This window comes from Pocillopora damicornis, chromosome 7, assembly GCF_964200805.1.
Source record: "Pocillopora damicornis chromosome 7, jaPocDami1.2, whole genome shotgun sequence".
Lineage (NCBI taxonomy): Eukaryota > Metazoa > Cnidaria > Anthozoa > Scleractinia > Pocilloporidae > Pocillopora > Pocillopora damicornis.
The window spans coordinates 17997126-18009684 of NC_142676.1; the positions used below are offsets into that span (position 1 = coordinate 17997126).

The window sequence follows — 12559 nt, forward strand, 5'->3', positions numbered from 1 at the left end:
CACCGGAACATGAACATCGCTCGTGATGACAACACCGTAAAACTAGGCTGCGATGACTGATGTGGCCCTCCACTCGACGCATCAGAAAAGATATCAGAGCAAGCTCTTATTTTTTCACTCGAAGGGCGGCCGATGTAGTTTCTGAGGTTTGCTTCATTGCGATGACCGGAGATCGCCATGATGATCGCAGTCGCTCTGACATCGTCATGAGTCGTATGAATTTTAACAATTAGGCCAGTTTGGTCATATTTTTCACCATTCCTGTTTTGTTCTGTTTTGTTTTTGAAGACAAAACTTTATATACTATACGAGTGTGAGCTGTGTTTGATTTTTGTTACCACACATAAGCTTGCAATCTAACTGAGCGTGAAACCCTTTCGAACTCGGTCTGTCCATTTTGTTTTCTCTTTGAGGATTTTCGACTCTGCTCACGTTTCAGTAAAGTAAATCATGGCGCCTGGCATGTTTACAAACCTCGGTCTGGTTCCTCCGTTGCTACTTGCCGTCTCGCTTGTTCCGAAATTTCACTTTCAATTATCGAAAAAAAGCTAAAGAGAAGTCCCGGAAAGGTCGGACATAGTACAATTTGGCAGATGGCGTGACAGCTTCAGCTCAGCTCCATGCTCTATACTCTCCTAGAGCACGCTCTTTTAACCAATTTCAGCAGGCGTTATATCCGAACTTTATCATAATAATGTGTTATTTTCCAAAACTTTTTAATTTACAGGACAAAATTCTCAAGATTACTTTAGACTGTTTTATTTGGTTTTCATGATAGGAATTTCACTTTTGAAGGAGTAGATCCCCTCAGGAAATTTGTCTGCCTAGTAAATTGAATAAAATAGATTAAAAAATTTAAGTTTACTACAACTTTGGCACAGTGTAGCTCCTCACCTGATCATGGCAATTTCTTTTCTTCTCTAAATCTCATCGCTAATGGCTTCATATCTTGATTGGCATTATTGAGCTCTCAGTTGCTTTATTTGGACTGAGGGAAATATGATTATATATACAAGCAGTCATTCATGCACATCACATGTAACAAACGAATTGTAGCAAAATAAGGCGCATAGTTCCCTAATTATCTGTAATTGTCATAATTATCTACACAATTATTTCTTGGCCATGAATCAGAGTTGAACCATAAAGGGAAGGCTGTTGAAGTCATTAAGGTGCCAGTTCGAGTTAACCCGAAGTGAATACACTTACATGATTGCTGTATCAGTCAACTGCTGCTTGGAAAAACCTGAAATGAAAAAATGGAAAAATATCACAAAATCTTTCTCAGACTCTAACCCTTCTCTAGAAAGATGTGCAAATAAGGAACATAGATGATAATATTGGACACTTGTTATCATTGATACTCCTTCACATTGTGTATATTTTGAACAGGAGCCGGATGATACGAATTAATCAAAACCGCATGCCATCCATTCACAGTTTAAAAGCGTCAACTAGAGAAGGAGAGATTAAGGTCGGCATTCACCATTGAGTAGTCTACTAGTGATCAAAACTGGAAATAATAGTAATAACACTGAAATAAAATATCACCCGAAGCAATTTTACTGTTTCTCCAGACATCGTTGTTGATGTTAAGTTGTTTTACTATTTTTCTGTAGTCATTTAACACAAACGAAGACACACAGCCAGGTCTTAAAATGATCGTCCGTGAAGTTGTTTTTGCCAACAGATAATAACTAATACTTGCCCATTTGAAAAAACGTCATGAAAAAGAATCTATATGTGGCAGAAATTCAACAAAAACACGGATATTATCAATCAAACACTTTAATTTTTTGTGAAAGTTAATGTAATGGAATCATTTTGCATTGAAAATCTTCAATGTTCACAAATGTTACGCGGTTAAATTTTTCGTTTTCGTTGCTTCTTTCTAACTTGTGACGTAAATATGCTTGATTTAGAAGCCAGAAATAATCGTAACTCACCGAGGACAGACAGAGCTAAAACCTTTTCGAGGAGATGCTTGCGAATAATTTTTTTCCAATTTTGTTGTTGGACGGCCTCATTCTTGTTCTCTTGTATTTAGCGGCTACTTTCTGATTTCTGGGGTATAATTCAGTTTTGAATGCGTGCATTGTATATTTTGTTTACATCAGGTAAATGGACAAAAAATGATAGCGACAGGAACGCTAAAGCAGATCTTTGGGAAAATTTGAAAACATGAACGACCAAGACGAACAAAAAAGAAGGAAGTAGACAAATCAATTATTTAGTTCTAAACTGATATGATTGTTGCTTCAGTTAACTGCTGCTTGGAAAAACCTGAGATGAGCCAACGCCCAGAACGTAAGCCTGCATGTGAAAATTTTTCTTAATCAGCGCCACGTTGTAATTGATAAGTGATAGAAAGTTTTACTTACGTTACTCACTCAACTTATCGATATTTTCAAGCGAGAACGAATAATTGAACCAGTTGTTTTTTGACCAACTTGTTTTAATCAACGCAGTTTGCCACTGATATTTCATTCACAGTTTCAATCGCTCAACGATGTGTAAAGTTTCGCTCGTAAATTTAAAAAATTGCATGAAAAAATTGTAAAATATCAAAGTTGTTCTCAAACTCTAACCTTTTTCTAGAAATATGTGCACCTAAGGAACATAGTAGTCATTCACCTCAAACGAAGACAGGCAGCTAGGCGTTAAGATGATCGTCCGTGAAGTCCTATTCAAGTAAACTTAGTGCAACTATACAATTTAGTCTTCGTCTTAAGCTATGCAACAGTTGGTGTTTACCCTTGATTGTTCTAACACCTGAAGATAATATATTTCAATTTTTTTATGCTTTTTTATTTAATTTAGGATCATGTTATATCAGTTGCATGTGTATGTTACCGATATAAGTTTATATAAAAGTTCGTAAGGCGTATTTGAACATATTCATATGATAGCTGACGCATACAAGCCATGAATCATTACTTAACTACTACTACAGCGCAATTTTCTTCCTGTTTTCAAAAGGGAACCAGGATTGCATTAGCTTTGCATTTTTGGTATAGAAAACTCGGGCTTATCTCCTACCTAAGCAATGCATAGCTAAAACAATCACAGATTACAACGGTTTGCTTGTTAGTCTTTGAATTCTTAATGGTTCTTGTGATATCGTATTTTGTTTTGACTGGCTATCTTTATTGTTTCGGTTTGACAACACTCATTGAAAAATCGTTCTATCAACGTCATACTACCAAACATCTTATGGGAAGCGGCTGTAACGAGGTTCAAAAGCAATTTATTCGATTTCAAAAAAAAAAATTCCGAGAAATTAAAGGCATATGTTGAAAAAAACAAAACAAAACAAAATAAAACAAAAAGCAACCACAACCAATAAAAGACAGAACCCTTAAAGAAAAACAAAAATCTTGTCTAATACTCACAACTCATTCTAGTTTTAGTAGATTATTGGAACTTAGAATAACCTATTCATGTTAAACTCCAAACCAGTATTGCGTTGTAGAAGGATCCGAAGAGGAACAGCGGTGATTTGTATTTATCGCTCCGGAACGATACTGTCCAAAATTATTTTCGTTGTCAATTGCTCCTAGTGACCCATCAAAATCGCATTCGTTTTCCTTGCTTTTGAAACTGTTCACGAACCAAGCACCATTAAGATCCATTCTTGTGTAGGCGGTGCAATCAGAACAGTTAATTCCACGGATGTTAATGTACTCAAACAGTTTGCAATCTCCACCCCAGTCACCGAATATGTCATGACCTGCCAGAACTGCGCGTGCGTAGTCCGTATACTGCAGGCCATCTGCAGGTAAGTTGCATGTTACTCTCAGATATGTGGAGTGATTTGAGCGAGACTGCATATGTGATAAGGAAAGGCGGTAAGAGTTCCAGTCCGGTTCATTGTTATTGTCATTCACAGGGAAATCCGTGCCAAACCCCTTATCCTTGTATGTGGCCTTATTGGCAATGGAGAACGACTGTATGAGTGCCCATACAAAGCCTGATTCTGAGTGCAAGTCACAGTAAACAGAGAACGGTTTATCGGCTGAATCAAAAATATCGTATTTTCCTGATTGTGAGGCTCCGTTGTTAGCGATGTCTTTGCAGTTTCTTGGATGTGTAGTCTGACCACAACGCTTACCAGTGTATTTGTAAGAACAGGTGCAATTAAACCTGGGGCTGTGATTGTCACAAATCTCCTGACATACTCCCCCGTTGAGGCGGGGATTCTGGCTGCAGCATCTATTAACGCAGCGATGTATCCCTGGAATGTAGCTTCCTCCACCCTAATTGAAAATGAACCTTTTTTCCTTAAACTATTCCTTGATTAAAGTAAAGTCCGGCGATGCAGGTGTTAAGAAATAAATTTAGGGGGGGGGGGGGGTTTGAGGGACGTACAAAAAAGAATTAGTCTTATCGTGCGTATATCAAGTTAGGGATGCACGCGGGAACTAAGTTTTAAGAGCACGAGAGAAGCGTAAGAGTTGCCTGAGTGCTCTTCACACTTCCCAAGTGCATCAAAAACTCGATACACGCACAGCTAAAGCGTGAACAAATTTCATTATAACATAGCATGCAGACACAAGTTGTGCTCGAAAAAAAAAGGGTTTATTACTACTTTTTCCGATTTACCAGGTAATCGCGTTCTACCCGAAAACTATGAATAAATGACAGGGTAAAAACGACCAAGAAATATTTCGAGACCAAATCTTTATTCAAAGAATTGTAAATTTTCTGCTCCAAAGCAAAAACGAACGAATTTCTTGCATGCACGAGGGCGTGTAGTAGATTCAACATGCTTGAATCGTTGTTTACTAGAATTCAAGGCCAGAAAATTGCGTATGTTTGTGTTGGAGATTTTGAGAATTCAGAAATTATACGGTTTTAAAATAAAAATCTGCTAATGAACAATAATTTTAGTATATATCAACACTTAAAACTGGTATCAACCGTTCAAAAAACGAAGCAATAGCCTATAAATTTCTCGCATTTACGAGACACCTGTGATTGATTTACGCTGCTTGAAATGCTGCTGTTTACTTGAACTTACTACCCGAAAATTGCTTAGCTTTGAACCACAAATTCTGAAAATCGTTCGATTTCGAGAACAAAATCTTCGATTGAACAAAACTTTGGTACATATCAACGCTTTAAAATAATATGTTCCGCTCTAATGAAGAGTTCTCGGCGTGGCAAAGCCTCAGTTGAAGTCAGAAGACTTAGTTCTGTTTTCAGCCATAATTCTCATCGCGTTTGTGAATAAAGTGTTGTCAACTCCGAAACCAATTACGTCGCTCGAAGAGCTACACGCTCATTGTGTTTCTCGAAACGAGTTTTATTCAGCATTTTTTGTTTTCATTTTGAGATACAAAGGTCTATCTCAGTTGGAATAAAACGGAAAAACAATCTTCAGTGATAGTATTGAATTCTCGCGGCTAAACAAGACGGGACTTTTAGCCGAAGTGAAATTGCACACTTCATGTTATGGATGCACGGACGTGCACTAAATATACATTAAGTACTTTGTTATATATTTAGACTTTCCCTTAAACAATCATATGGCAAAAACATGCTGTTGTATTCGGCGCGTGGGCAACAACTGCGCAATTGTATCCCGGTCGGAATACATTTGAATTTGATCAGGGGCACGTGACCAAGAATAAACCTATCACAGTCTCGTTTTGTTGAGGAAAAGTCTAGGTATATAACATGGATTCTTATCACAGTAGCTTCCTTAAGATATAGGTAGGCCTTGCACGTGCGCTATGTTGTGATAAATATGTAAGTAAAAAAAATAATAAAAAAGGCAATTCTATCAACAACTAACGATTCTATCTCTCACCTTCACCGTGTAGCTTCTCACTAAATCATAATAATTTCCTCCTTGACTCCATTTCATCGCCGCTGGCTCCATGTCTTTGTTAGCGTTGTTGAGCTCACAGTTATTTTCTTTGGACAGAGGGAAATAATTCATGGATACACACAGGCAGTCATCTTTGCACTTCATGTGACACTGAGTGGCGCTGTGGACTGTCAATCTTTGAAATACGTGACCCTCAAGAATGTGATTATAGACGACATCCTCATCGATAACAAACTTGAAGTTTTGACAATTTATTGTTGGCTGCGCCCCTTTGGTGTGAGTGAGCTGAGATACCAGCAACATCGCATGTAGATGGCGAAGAACACTCATGGTGGACCTACTAAACGTACAAATGAGATGGATATCTTCATTCCATAATTATACCGAGGCATTTAAAATTTAGTTAGTAGCAGGCGGAGTCTACTAAGAAAAAAAGGCAAAAAATCGTGAGTAGGTACGTGATCGTACTATGGTGTAAACGCGACTCGACCTCAGGTTACGATCAAGATCTTAACAAGCGCCTTAAAAGTTGTCTCTTCTTTTGACGCGAACGTGATTACGTAATGCTTATTGAGAATGGGGCCATCTTTCTCCAGGATCGAATATCTCGGTGACAGATTAAATAACTTATATTGAAAATTAGCCGAGGTTGAAAGGAGAATCTGAGCTACAGTGTGCCTGGCGCACTAGATATATTTTGCTGTGTCGATAGTGGAAAAAAGTAACTTTAAACTTATCGAATAGGTCATGCCGCATCAGTTTAGTTTTATTCGATCAACGGAGTAGAAACAAATTACATGTTGTCTCCCTTCAGTAGTTCAGTAACAAACTTTTGGTTTTAACTGAGTACCATCTCTCTTCACTTACCTCAAAATTTCGATTCGTTTTATGGCTTCAGTAAAATCCTTCGAGAAAGGTTTGCGGGCGAACAGATGTTGTTGAAACTTTATGTATGTCCGGTAATATCGATGCACCTTTATACTTGAAAAATAATAGAAAAACACAATAATGAATCAATTAAGATCATTGGCTCTGTTGTTGAAACTATATGTATGTCCGGTAATATCGATAGAAAAACACGATAATGAATCAATTAAGATCATTGGCTCTGTTTACGACGTTACCTAGAAGACACCCGAAATAAACAATGGATAAGATATATATGTTATTTGCCGGCTGGGGGGTCCGTATGGTGAAAAACTGTGACCGAGGTCTTGAAAATACTGCCCGAGGCCGTAGGCCGAGGGCAGCATTTCAAGACCGAGGTCACAGTTTTTCACCATACGGACCGACCCTTAGCCGGTAAATAACATATTTATTGTTTTTTTAAACTTGACGAAATTCTTTCCAAAAGAACCCGAATGATTTAGGGCAGTAAATACGGCAAGATCTTCCATAAACTGAACAATTTTTGAGTGAGTAAATGGTAGTTAAAATAGCGGTGATGCAAATTAAAGAGAGATGCCTCAGCGAAACATTTTCATTTCCGTAACGATAAAGATGATTTAAAAGGCTTCCAAACAAACTTTGAAACATTATTTTTACAAGTATCTGCCACAATCTGACACCTGTCAATTAGAGAGCGCGTAAGAAAAAAAAAGCGCAAGAAGATTTGAAAAACAACGGACTAGTTTGGCAAGGACTGTCACGACAATGTTTTCTTCAAAAACAATCAATGATATAACGGAAAGTATTTTTCACTCTCATCGACGATTCATTCATGTACGAAGATTTACCTCTGTTCATTAAGTAAACGGCGAGGAAAGTAATTGTGAGTAAATTCAAATTTTTTTTATTTTGAAGTTGTGAGAGTTTGCTCGTTTGTTTGCTGCAACGGCGTGTGTAAATCTGGTCTTTCCTCCACAAAAACTGAATTCGAACGGCACACTCCAACGAGACACAAGGGGATTTAATGCGGCCTTTTCTCAATAAATTCCTTCAGTTTCTGTTTTGCAATTTATGGTCCAAATGTCCAAATTGAACGGACTTTGAAAGACTCACCAAGAGCGTATATTTATTGTCGAACTGAAATTAAAACTTCGCTCGCTCTTTTACTACGAACAAATTGTTTGAGAAAATTCAGACATTAAATGAATGAAAGTTCCATTGTTCAGTTTACCTGTAACCAAATACCTCACGTTTTAACTTTCTAAGTACTTTTTGTGAATGATTAAAATCAATTGCAGACGGTTTTTAGGCCGCTTGTCAACCGACGTAATGACACCATTGCCTATACAAATTCATTCTGAAACCAATATTTTTTTGTCAACTAAATTGATTTGAGAGAGAGAAAGAGAGGATTCATAAGTCGGCTTGAGGTAGTGACCGATGTGTTTGCTTAAAAATACTGCCCAGCGGGCAAAACGAGGTATATTTATGAAAAATGGCAACGAAAGTTGAGATGTACACGGCGACTCACGAAAGCGTTACCGTGGCCCGTGGGCAGAGATAGGAAAATACTGACCGGGTAAAGAACCAATCAGATTGCAGGATTCGTTACCGTGCCCTCTAAAAAAACAATAAATTGCAATACTGTTGACACAGAGTGCTTCACAACTAAAAATTTGCATCAAATAACTGAAATCCGTCACATTTACAGCGGTGATCAAAATCTGATTACCCTTTTTAACTCGTGAATTGCGCGCATGCGCAAGAGCGAGTTATAGGTACGATGTGGGGAATGGCATTCGCTCGATTGGTCGATTCCTGTAAACTTTTTTTAGATTTTAGGCTTTTGAGAGCATTTGATAGTTTTTGGCGAGCAATAAAAAGACGAAATGGCGACCTTTGTTGCTAAGAATAGTGGTGGGGTGAAAAAGAAGCCAATTATAATCTTTAAAGAGTTTTTTTTTTTTACGTTTTAGTTTCAACAAGCGGCGCCAGCGACTGGCAGGCATGCAAGGATTTACACTGAAATAACAGAACAACCTTCATTTTTCATAAAATTGTAATTTACAATCCTTGAACTTGAAAACAATCCGAAAATTCATTGAAAATATCACTTACTGCGAAGTGCTCGGAGTTTACAGATGTTCAAAAGCTTTTTCTGTTATAGCGTGAGATTGAGGACAAAATTGATCATTACGTTTCGTCGCGTGTGTTTTTCCTGTGTGAAGCAACAAAAGATGCCGGCGACTGACGAAATAACAAGTTAACACGAAAATCAAATAACACCTAAACAAACAGTTTTAGCTACCGATTTTCAGTGAATTTTAAAAGAACAATTTTCTTTTAAGTTTCAAGACAATTTGAAGATTCAACATTCATACAACGTACTAAAATGCGAAAGTTACACACCACAAAATTGGTAAATAGGCCTGAAATGAAATTCTATCTTGTTATTGATTATACGTTGCCTAGCACGTGACTTAAATCTACCCAGGCGGAGATCCAAAATGACGGTGGCAGGCTTAGCTTAGTTATATCACTCAAAACTCGTTCCCGTTTGTCTCTTTTGATAAAGAGGGAATCGTTAATGTTTTCATTAAGACAGAATTGCCTTGATTTTCTAATATTTACAACGAAAGACAGTAAATCTCACTTTTCACCCACATTTACTTCCAACCTTTTCTCTTAAACCAGAAACAAAAATGATAGACGTTTAAAACACATGACATCATCCACCTTGTCAAATGTAATAGCATGATCATTTCAATGGTAATGCCTTCTTATCCCAACGTTACTTTGTTTCTTTGCTACATTAGCGAACACTGAACTACTGCTCGTACTCTAGATATGACAATCAACCACAAAATTCCCTAAACCAGATAACATTAAACATAATCTAAAAAATCATGTGTCAATTCACGAGTTTGCTCACAGAGCACTTTGATTAAATGTCGGGATCTTTTAACTTTTTTATGTCAAAAGACCCCAACTTTTCTGGAAAAGTCAACACAGTGTCCCTCTCAACATTAGCTTTCTTTCGGCTCATATTAACAATGTTTGTTTTCTGAAGTAATTAACCACACACGAGGACCACCACAGCAAGCCATAAAAACAATGTCCGTGGAACAAAGGTTGTTTGTTGCCATCCACCGTTTCCTAAATAAGTAGAAATGAGAACTGTCCAACATTAAATTGTAGAAACAATTCAAACTACCAGTGACCTCCTGAGCTTAAAAGTACTGCAAGAACACTAATTGATACAGACAACAATAACTAAGACAGCAGTAGTGGCGTGAGTTCAAAAAGACATAACTGAAACTAAAACTGCCGTCAAACCATCACACAGCTGGATTGCATGCTTAATGAAAAAAGCTAAACTGTGTGATAATCGTGATCGTTTTTCTCCGTTACAAATTTATTCTTCGCAGAGTATCCATAACCAAAGCAATCTTTCTTCGATATCGAGTTCGTTTTCATTCAAATTATATTTTTTCTCGTCCGACCCCATCAGACTCAATGAGTCAATACGTATTTCGTCGTTTGACCGGTAGGACCACCACAAAAAAGATTCTACAGTAAAATCGATTCCTGTATTTATTCGAGTCTTACAATTCATCGAAAAAGCGACTTCTTTCATTATTTATATTTTGTTTACTCAAGTCCAACATTAGAAGTAATGTTCTTGGAAAATGTGGCAGAATTATGCGACTGCATGGCGAAAGGCTATTCGGGAGTTTAAGATGTCACCACGGCGACATGTGGTAAAACGTTCCTGAAGAAAACCTTATTTATTTTCCTCTAAGTTTCTCACCAATAGCTCGATGCGTTAACCGTTTTTGTTATGCTGAAGTTGAGGTGCGGTGCCGTATGAGGCGGTAAACTCATGCAGCCATTTTTGAAATTATAATTAACGGCAGAAATTCATTTTTTAATCGAAGTCTTCCTCGGTGTTGCCGTCCTGACTGCTTAAGGTCCCTTTTGTTCTGTATGGGACGGAAATGTGCAAAGTTTTAAAACGCACGTGTTTCGCTATTGTTTTGCTCACTAGATCTTATGTTGCACTTCGTCCTCGTTTTCGTCGCCTTCGTGCTTTTTTTTTATAAGGGACCATAAGATCCGACGACGGCAACGGCGAGGTCGTGAACTGGGGGGAATGGGGAGAGGTCGCCGTCGTAAGGCGCGAAAAATAACATTAAGAACACTCTTGGAAGACGCAGTCTGTTCCATAACAGGCTTTTGGTTTATAAGTGAAAATATGGCATCCTTTAGAGATATACTTAAACTTCTCCTCGAAAGTACTGATGACGATGATATTTCCAAGGACGAATTTCTTCTTCTTTACGATGAAAACATCTCGAAAAAAACCCAGATTTCCCTTACGATTGTTATGGAGCATTCGACTTAAATGAGATGGACGACAGCGAGTGTTTGGCTGAGTTTCGATTTCATAGGAATGAGCTTCCCCTCCTTTTAGAGGCCTTGCAGCTCCCTCAGTCTTTCAATTGTCACCAAGGAACCATTCGTGATGGGGTAGAAGCGCTTTGTATAAGATTGAGACGATTTGCTTACCCATGCAGATACAGCGATTTAATTCCACGATTTGGTCGGCCGGTTCCGGAGCTGAGTATGATTTCCAACCTCGTGATTGATACATTCTATCAAGAGCACAATCACAGAATGACTCAGTGGAACAATACACTGCTGAACCCTCCACTTCTTGAAAACTATGCCCGTGCGATAAATTTAAAGGAAGTGCATTACTCAATTGCTTTGGTTTTATAGACGGAACAATAAAGCCCATTTGTCGACCCGATGAAAATCAGGGGGTCGTTTATAATAGACATAACGAGTGCATAGTCTCAAGTGCCACTCTGTTGTCTTATCTAATGGTATGATAACCAACATGTACAGCCCAGTATGTAATTGATTTAATCTGATTCGTTGCTCTTCCTTTTTTTTTTTTTTCTTGAGGTTGAGATTTTAAACTGTACACCCCAACCTCAGCTAACTAAAACACTCATTTTTTTCCTCTTTAAGAGGGTTCCTCACGATCTGGGGCGGCATGGCTTCTCTACAACAAGAGTGACCCCGCCTATCTCCTACGTGTCCACCTTCAGGTCCCTTACAGAGGTGCCAGAATAGCACCAAAAATAGAGTTATACAACAAAGAGTCTAAAAGTTTGTTATACAATGTAAGATTTTAGGTATAAAAACAAACAACAACGTCAAATATAAACTTGCCTGATAAATGATTTAAATGCTGAAACAAGCATTCACATCAAAATCAAAGATATTATGAATATCTTTATGCAAATTTAAGCCGAGTTAATCTTGTTTTTCTGAGGTAAACATCTGCTGAAAACTTTGCATCTGCTCAAGTTGCTGCTTAGTTTGTTCCACTTATACCTTTAGCATATCCTGATGATGTTTTCTTGGTTGATCTTCCTGTTTACCCTCAACTTCAACTCGTTGCTTTTGCAGCTGCAATTCTCCTTCTTTCCACTTCTGAACGCGATCATTTTTTTCACGCAAATATGCAATTGTGTCACCTCCACTTCTACAACTTTTTTTGCTTCGGTTTCACTTCCTCCTCCTCTTCATTCCGCTGCCTTTTCTGAGTTCTTCTCAGGTTTTCTATAGCCTCTGTTTCTCATTTCCGCTGCTTTTTCGTTTTCAGTTGTCTTATTATCGTTTTCTACGGTGTCTTCAGCTGCAGCTGCGACTATTTATTCCAGAGCCTTTTCCAACTCACTCAAATGACATTCACACTTGCCTTCACTTCGTCTTTCATCTTTTTTTTAAATTTTCCCTCAGCAGTATGTATCTTTCTCTAACAGC

General features: G+C 38.0%; 2 pseudogenes; one reads left to right on the forward strand and one right to left on the reverse strand.

Annotated features, from left to right (window-relative positions):
* Window positions 1-2958: 2958 nt before the first annotated feature.
* Window positions 2959-6405, reverse strand: LOC149042955 (uncharacterized; annotated as a pseudogene).
* Window positions 6406-10976: 4571 nt separating this feature from the next.
* On the forward strand, window positions 10977-11919 carry LOC149042956 (uncharacterized; annotated as a pseudogene).
* The last annotated feature ends 640 nt before the right edge of the window (window positions 11920-12559 follow it).